We start from the raw sequence: 8,358 nt of genomic DNA, 5'->3' as shown, positions 1-8,358 counted from the left end.
AGGCTGGTTTTTTTTTTGGTCCTCTTCCCATCAGTTAGAATGAACATATTTTGATGCTTCATGTGTACTTGCTTTATCTTCCCAAAAGAAGTAATAGACTGCTTTGTCCAGAGTTGTTGTTTTTGCCCATGCGAAGATGTGAATAAATGTGGCATGAAAAAAAAAATTTAACCTTTTTAAGTGCGCTGCTCTTACATATGACTCTTACGTATGCGTACTCAATTTTTAGCTTAAATGAGTGATCAATAGGTGGCTTTAGCAGGATGCACCACTAAAAACTACAAAATACTGACTTGCTGTAGAAAGTAAGTTTTTAATGTTCTGGAATATGAAAACTTACTCTTCCTGGTACAGATTTAATTGCTTGTTTTGTACATTGTTTTTCCTTCATTTTTTAAAGAACTGAGCTGATTGGCCAACAGACCAAGCTCGGCTTCTGGCTGAGTTAAAACAGAGCTCAGATCTAGTGGTGGTGCAAGTACTACGTTCTTTCAAGGTACCAGCTGCATTCATCTGTTTTAGCAGATCTAGTTTGGGACACACAAGCTGATCTAGCTCTGGGTACTGTCAGTAGTACTTGAGATCTGAAGTGTGCTTTACAGATTTATGCGGAATTCTTGAGACTGTACCAAAACACATGCTTTTCTTAGGTATTTTGAATTTAGCGGTAAGTACAAAGTATGTAAACTGTCTGTTCCATCTGAGGAGATCATTCAGCTAAATACGTGCCTTCAGCCACAAACATACCCAATGAACATGATGTAAACGAGGCCTGTCTCTGCATTAAGACAGAAATCTCTGCTATCCTCTGAAGATTTTTGGTAGTGTAATTCAGGGCTACTGGATGTCACTGCCAAACTATTTACGCTTTCAATGATACCTGAGCAGAAAAGGGGTCCTGGATCAGATCCCCACAGATGTGATCAACAAAATAACAGCAATGTCTCCACCAACTAATAAGAAAGAAACACAAGCTTTCTTGGGTGCTGTGGGGTTCTGGAGAATGCACGTCTCAAATTACAGTTCGATTGTAAGCCCTCTCTATCATGTGACCCGGAAGAAGAACGATTTTAAATGGGGCCCTGAGCAACAACAAGCCTTTGAGCAAATTAAACGTGAGATAGTTCATGCAGTAGCCCTTGGACCAGTCCGGAATGGGCCAGATGTAAAAAATGTACTGTACACCGCAGCCGGGGAGAATGGTCCTACCTGGAGCCTCTGGCAGAAAGCTCCAGGGGAGACTTGAGGTCGATCCCTCGGCTTTTGGAGTCGGGGATACAAAGGATCTGAGGTCAGCTATACCCCAACTGAGAAAGAGAGACTGGCAGCCTATGAAGGGGTTCGAGCTGCTTCGGAGGTGATTGGCACTGAAGCGCAGCTCCTCCTGGCACCCCGGTTGCCCGTGCTGGGCTGGATGTTCAAAGGCAGGGTCTCCTCTACACATCATGCAACCGATGCGACATGGAGTAAATGGGCTGCACTAATTACACAACGAGCTCGAATAGGAAATCCCAGTCGTCCAGGCATTCTAGAAGTCATCATGGACTGGCCAGAGGGCAAAGATTTTGGAATGTCACCAGAGGAGGAGGTGATGCGTGCTGAAGAGGCCCCACCATTTAATAAACTGTCAGAAAGTGAAAAGCAGTATGCCTTGTTTACTGATGGGTCCTGCCGTATTGTGGGAAAGCATCGGAGATGGAAGGCAGCCGTATGGAGTCCTCAACGACAAGTTGCAGAAACTGCTGGAGGAGAGGGTGACTCGAGTCAGTTTGCCGAGGTGAAAGCCATCCAGCTGGCCCTGGACATTGCTGAACGAGAAAAGTGGCCAGTACTTTATCTCTATACTGACTCATGGATGGTGGCAAATGCCCTGTGGGGGTGGTTGCAGCAATGGAAGCAGAGCAACTGGCAACGCAGAGGTAAACCCATCTGGGCTGCTGCACTGTGGCAAGATATCGCTGCCCGGGTGCAGAACCTGGTGGTGAAGGTACGCCATGTAGACGCCCATGTACCCAAGAGTCGGGCCACTGAGGAACACCGGAACAACCAACAAGTGGATAAAGCTGCTAAGATTGAAGTGGCTCAGATGGACTTAGATTGGCAACATAAGGGTGAATTATCTTTAGCCCGATGGGCACATGCCACTTCAGGCCATCAGGGCAGAGATGCAACATACAGATGGACATCTATCATTATTATAGTTGATGGTAACAGTAGTAGTTTTGTGTTATACCTTAGTTACTGGACTGTTCTTATCTCAGCCCGTGGGAGTTACATTCTTTCTTTTCTCCTCCCCAAGGGGAGGAAGAAGTAGGGGAGTGAGCAAGTAGCTGCATGGTTCTGAGTTACAAGCTGGGTTTAAACCATGACAAGAGGTCACACACGAATTTTTTGTGACTAAATGGCTGTTTCTAAGAGATCTGAGAGCAGCATACAACAGCAGCATTCTCTCACCTGTATGAGAAGATGGGCGGTAGCAAAGTGTGAATAAACCATTTGTCTAGTTTGGTTCTCTCAAGCAGAGATAGAAGGTGATAAGGTCTTTATTTAAAGAGAAACTGGAGGTGTCTGTATTTTAAATTTAAATCTGGTTTTAAGGAGTTAGATAAAACTGTATCTTCAGGTTTGATTTGGTTTGGGGTTTTTTTATGGAATAAAGATAATGTGGTCTTTACCTTAAGTGCTCCAGCCTCTCTAAAGACAGTTTGACAAACTGTGAACAAAATCTGGGGGTTGGAAAGAAGAAATATTGAAAATGGAATGTGAAATCATAGAATAGTTAGGGTTGGAAAGAACCTTAAAGTCATAATGCAGGTAAACAGAAGTCTAAGATTACTGTTCTCAATTGCAACAAATTAATAAAATAAAGTAGAAATGTCTGAATGTTAGTATTTAGGGAGGGTTTCATTTGGAAGTCTGTTTCTGTCTTTACCTTTCAAAGGGTGTTTTTAGAGATAAGTTAAAATCACGGAACAGTTTAAGCACAGCATTCTTTCCCCTGATGCATGGAAACTAACTCAACTAAAAAGCCAGTTACTCTTTCAGGTTTTCGATAGGAAAAAAAAAAAAAGAAAAAAAAAGAAAAAGAGTTGACATCTTCCCTTCAAATAAAGGCACCCTTTCAGTGGATGTAAATACCATCATACAGCAGCCTAATGGTGCAGGTATAGATCTTTTCATTACTATAGTTCAAAGTGCTAATGAGTTGGCTGCAGTACCTGTTGCCTGTGGCAGCTTGATCTGGATGACATACTGTACCACTCTTCTTTTGTTTCCAAAGTGTAGGGCAGAATGTGACTTGTGCCCACAGTAATACCATCAGAAGGTATGGTTTAGCTGTTACCTGAAATTCTGAGTCTTGCTCTTATTTCACAGCCTTAAGCTTGGCACTAGGGCAAGTCTGGAACAAAAGGACTTGTTGGACAGGACCCAACTCCGTTCTGTATAGGCAATTCATGTCTGCCAAAACTGAATTTTTAGAGGCAACAGACAAGTTGGAGTTCCCGATTCTTAGGTTTAGGGTACCTGCAGAAATAAAAAAAAGTAGATTTGCTTTTACTGCAAAGTGAGTATTTGATTCCTGAAATGGAACCCTGAATTTATGTGCACAATATTTGAGCCTTCAAGCACATTGTGTAGAAAGAAACACTAATATTCATAGGTGCCTTGATTCCCATCTCTTAGCTCTATTCAGTACCATTCAAAATGGCTGTGACACCTTTGATGTCCATACAGACCACTGATGTGTTTTATGGTCTCGACAGGTACAGGTATCAGTGGACTCACCCGTGGCCTAACTTTATGTATGGAAAATGGGGCAGAAATAAAAAAATACAAGATAGTGGGAAAGAGAATTCTTGAAACCAAGTGTGTGCTTGCCAGTGTTGATGAGGTGCATGTCACTTTAACAGCTATTTGAGGACAGTGAAGGGAAGGAGACAACTTCTCATGTGGCAACATGTGTTTCAGCAGCTTAGAAATGCCTACAGTGTTTTCTTTCAAGGGTAGTGTTTTTATTTTCTCTTTCCATTACAAGCAAAAAAAAAAAAAAAAAAAAAAAACAAAAAAAAAAGAAAAAAAGGTGGCAAAGTGCCTACTGATGCAGGTAACTGTTGCTTAACCATTCTGACATGCTTTGAGATGTGCTAAATTACACTTGCTTTGGCTAACACTTTTTTTTTTTCTTCATAAAGAACAGCTACTCATTACATTTATAAAGCCAGCTTTTACCAAGAAAATGAATGAGTCATGTCCTCTCTGGCTGTTTAATTTCTTTGATTTGCCAGCATAGTGTATCCTGTAGAAACTCACTCATATTTTCCCTCTAATACTTTTGTGTATGCTAAGTGCTGTCTAATAATGAGGCTTCCTCAATATGTCACCCTTCAAATAAATATCCTGCTGCTGAAAAATGGTTCTAATTACTCCATAAAAGGGAAAACAATTGTGTATTTAAATATTGTTTCAACATTTTTCTCAATGGAAATGTTAAACAGATATTTTAGGTCACAAAGGAAACACACCACTGGCATGTAACAAGTTAAAAATTTTTGAACCTCCTAAAACAATTTGTGTGAGCTTGTTCAATTAGTAAGTGCAGTATTAGGAAAACCTTTCAGAGTGCAACATGAAAACTTGTTATTTAGGGGCTAACTGGGGATCTCTGTAACTTATACTGATTGGGAAACTAATGCTCTGCTTCCATAGTAGGACAGCCTCTCATAGCTGGAGGCAAAAGGGAATGCAAAGCATGATAGTTCTACTCTGACACATGCCTCCCCTGTCTTGTCTGTAGCTTCAAATTCTTAGTCATCTATCAGGCTCTCCCTCTTCTGCATCGAATCAAATGTCAATAGCTATTTCTCAAATCTTCAAACTCTGTGCAGATTGTGCAGACAGTTATCCAATCAGGATTATTCCAGGCTTAATAATCATCGGGAGAATGACGTTGGGGGCGTGAAGGGGATTTCCTGATCACGTTGCAGAGCTGTGTGATGTGGAGGTTAAGGTGTGGTGTGCTAACTCTTCCAGTGAGGCATAACTGCCCAGAGAATGAGGACATACCTCTTCTAGAAATTGTACAAACACTGCATTTTCTTCCTTGTCCCTCCCACACATTCTCCATAGCCAGGTATTTTGGGCCTGTGTTCTCTGTATGGCATAAATGCAGCCATTCGGCATTGGTGATATGATACCTGTTCTTTTCTGTAGGAGTCAACTTTGTTTCTTCTCTCCATGCAGGTGTACAGGATGGCTTGGTATGGGGCTTGTGCAGACCATGGCTTGGTATAGTATTTTGTCAACAGCTGCAATTTTTAGGGAAAAAATTGAAGCTGAAATTTTGGTCCTTATAATTAAGATTCCTAGAAAATGTCTATATAATAAGCCTGAGATTTATTGGACTACTCCTGACTTCAAGTCTTTCTTCTTTTAGAAGAAGTATTTTCTATTTGACAGGAGGCACTTTCTACAGTTTCTCTAGGTTTCCTTTTGTATATTCTGCCTGACTTCATATACCATTTCTGTGCTTTTTTACATAATAATTTATCTACCCTATCTTTAGTTTTTCCACCTTCTTCTCATCTGTCTTTTATTTCTCCTTGGTTTTTGTATCTGCCTTTTCTGTCTTTGTCCTTTATATCTCTCCAGTGAAATCCCAAGCAACAGTTCTCTTCTGTTTTTCCTTAGCTGGAGGTTACTCTGGGTACTCATCACTGTGCATAATGCTGCCCATTGCACGCTGTAGTGTGTTTGCCAAAATTGGTCACCAAAAGACGCAAATTGAACTTTTCGTTGAGACTGCAATTTATATTCTGCATTGGTGAATCTTCCCTTAACACTTCAGATGGGTGAGATTGAAAGTCACACAGCTCAGTTGGTATGAAATGTTGTTCTGTTGGTAGAAGAAATGCATTAACTCTGTAGCGATGGACGTCCGGATGTTGAAGCGTAGAAAGTTTGTTTCTCATTCTTTGTAATTCTCGAGACAATTTTCTAAAAAGTGCCTAGCTTTCTGTATTTACAGCATTTGTTTAAAGCATTTTCTTTATTTTAATAGCTGAAGAAAAAGAACTGCTTATTAGGAAGCAAATTAGCATTCCAAGAACTGGCATGCTGGAACAGATTCACGACTGGGATTATAAAAATCTGGTTGTGTTGTAGAAATATTTGCTGTGCCCTCAGTGGTGAAGATGAAAGTTCTTGTTTGCCAGAAGTTTTTTGCATTTAGATTTTACTCCCAAGATCAACAGAAGAATGAGTAGTTACCTTTTGTATGACTGCACCTGTGAAAAGAAAGCATGTGGCTGAGACTAGCTGGAACACTAGGCAATTTTTCTGTGCCCGGTTGCTTTTCAGGGTCTGTGTGACTTTCTTGCAAGGTCATCTTTGTTAATGACTGTATTTAGTACAGAGTCTCTTTTGGCTTACTGTGGCTAGTGGTGTGGTCACAAGCGGTTTGTGTTCTTGGCTTTCCTGAGGTAGTGTTTTCTGTCCTCCATGTTCATTTCTCTTTTTCCCACTGACTTCTGACTTAGCACCTTGCAGCTAGCTCCTCTCCAATTACTAGAAGCAATATCTCAACATTAACGGAGCACTTCATCCAGGGTAAATCACTGCTGGAGAATTACCAGAACAGCTATAATAATATAATCAAATCAGCTAACCAGGCCAAGCAAAGCAACACCATAATGCTGCTATAATAATAATTTTAAGGCAGCTCTGTTTCCAGGTGACTATGAAAAGCCTGGTAGTAATTAGACTTAAAATTAATATAGTTGTAGTAATAGATGATTTAACAAATTATCGATGCTGCAAATAAGTAATACAGAATACATTTAAAGAAAAAAAAGGTGGTATTTTTGCAACAACGATACAACAGGAAGATTTTGCATTGTGGAAAAAAAAATGCTGCAGTGTTCAGGTACCTCTTGCTCTGCCTTGTGACAATGATGTGAGGTTGTTTTCTTCGTATGGAGTACTTGCATGGTAATGCTTCCTCACTTCTCCAGATATGAGTATGTCTTCCTAAGTCCTCTTCTTTACCATTCTTCCAATTATTCTGTTCCTGTGGGTTATATGGAGCTTTGAAACATGTAAGACAGTAGTCTGAAAACAGCACACATATAATTTCTTTGACAAACATGCTGAGATCGTTCAAAATATCACTGACTTCTCAAGATGTTCCTAAAATCAACTGATTCTTTGAAATATGGAAATAACATTGGAATGTCTGCTTTCCATTTAGTTTTTCAACAACCTCCCCTTATTTGGATTCTGCATATAAATAAGACTGAACAGGATACATCACGTGAAATATGTTCTTTTCTTGCACACTCACTCACCAAACCTTGATGTTTCCTGAGCTTCATAATACACGCTTTAAACTATAAAGGCTAAATTAAGATCTCCAGAACTAGAACAGTAACATTAAAAAAAAGAAAAAAAAAAAAAATCTACCACATGGGTACCTGCATGTCATGAAGGTCTGGAAACAGTATTAATTGTTAATCTTGTGACCCTCTGTGTTTTACAACAAAGTAGCCAAACCGTTATATGAAGATCTGGCCAGACTTGTTTAAAACTCAGGTTCAATAGGAATGCCTGGAAAATCGGTCAGTATGTATCGACTGTGCAGGGTTCTGTGGAGCATTGCCTTGGCTGGCTGTCGGGTTTCCACCAGCCACTGTGTCATTTCCCTTTTCAATCCTTCTCAAGGACTGGGGGAGAAAAACTAAAGGCTTGTGGGTCAAGACAGGGACAGGGAGATCACTCACCAGTTACCATCAGAGGCAAAATAGACTCATCTCGGGGAAATTAATTTCTTGCTAATTAAACAGAGCGGGATAATGAGAAATAACAAATCCAAATCTGCTTTCCTCCTACCTTCCCTTCTTTCTGGCTCAGCTTCACTCCCAATTTCTCTTCCTCCTTCGCCCCAGCAGTGCAGGGGAGGGAATGGGGGTTGCCGTCAGTTCATCACATGTTGTCTCTGCTGCTCCTTCCTCCTCAGGGAGAGGAGTCCTGCTCCAGTGTGTGGTCTATCCCACAACAGTCAATCCTTTATGAACTTCTACATGAATCATTCCCACAAGGTGCAGTCCATGAACTGCTCCAGCTTGTGTCCTTTCCATGGGGTGCAGTCCTTCAGGAACAGGCTGCTCCAGCGTGGGTCCCGCAGAGTCACAAATTTCTGCAACAAACCTGCTCCAACACAGGATCCTCTCTCCACAGGGCCACAGCTCCTGCCAAGAGCCTGCTCTGGTGTGGACTTTTCATGATGTCATGACTTCCTTCACAGTATCTCAATTCCCTCCAGTCTGTGGTCCTTCACAGGCTGCATTGTGAATATCTGCTCCG

Source organism: Psittacula echo (genome assembly GCF_963264785.1).
Source record: "Psittacula echo genome assembly, chromosome: Z".
In the NCBI taxonomy this organism is placed as follows: Eukaryota; Metazoa; Chordata; class Aves; order Psittaciformes; family Psittacidae; genus Psittacula; species Psittacula echo.
This window is presented reverse-complemented; position numbering follows the sequence as displayed.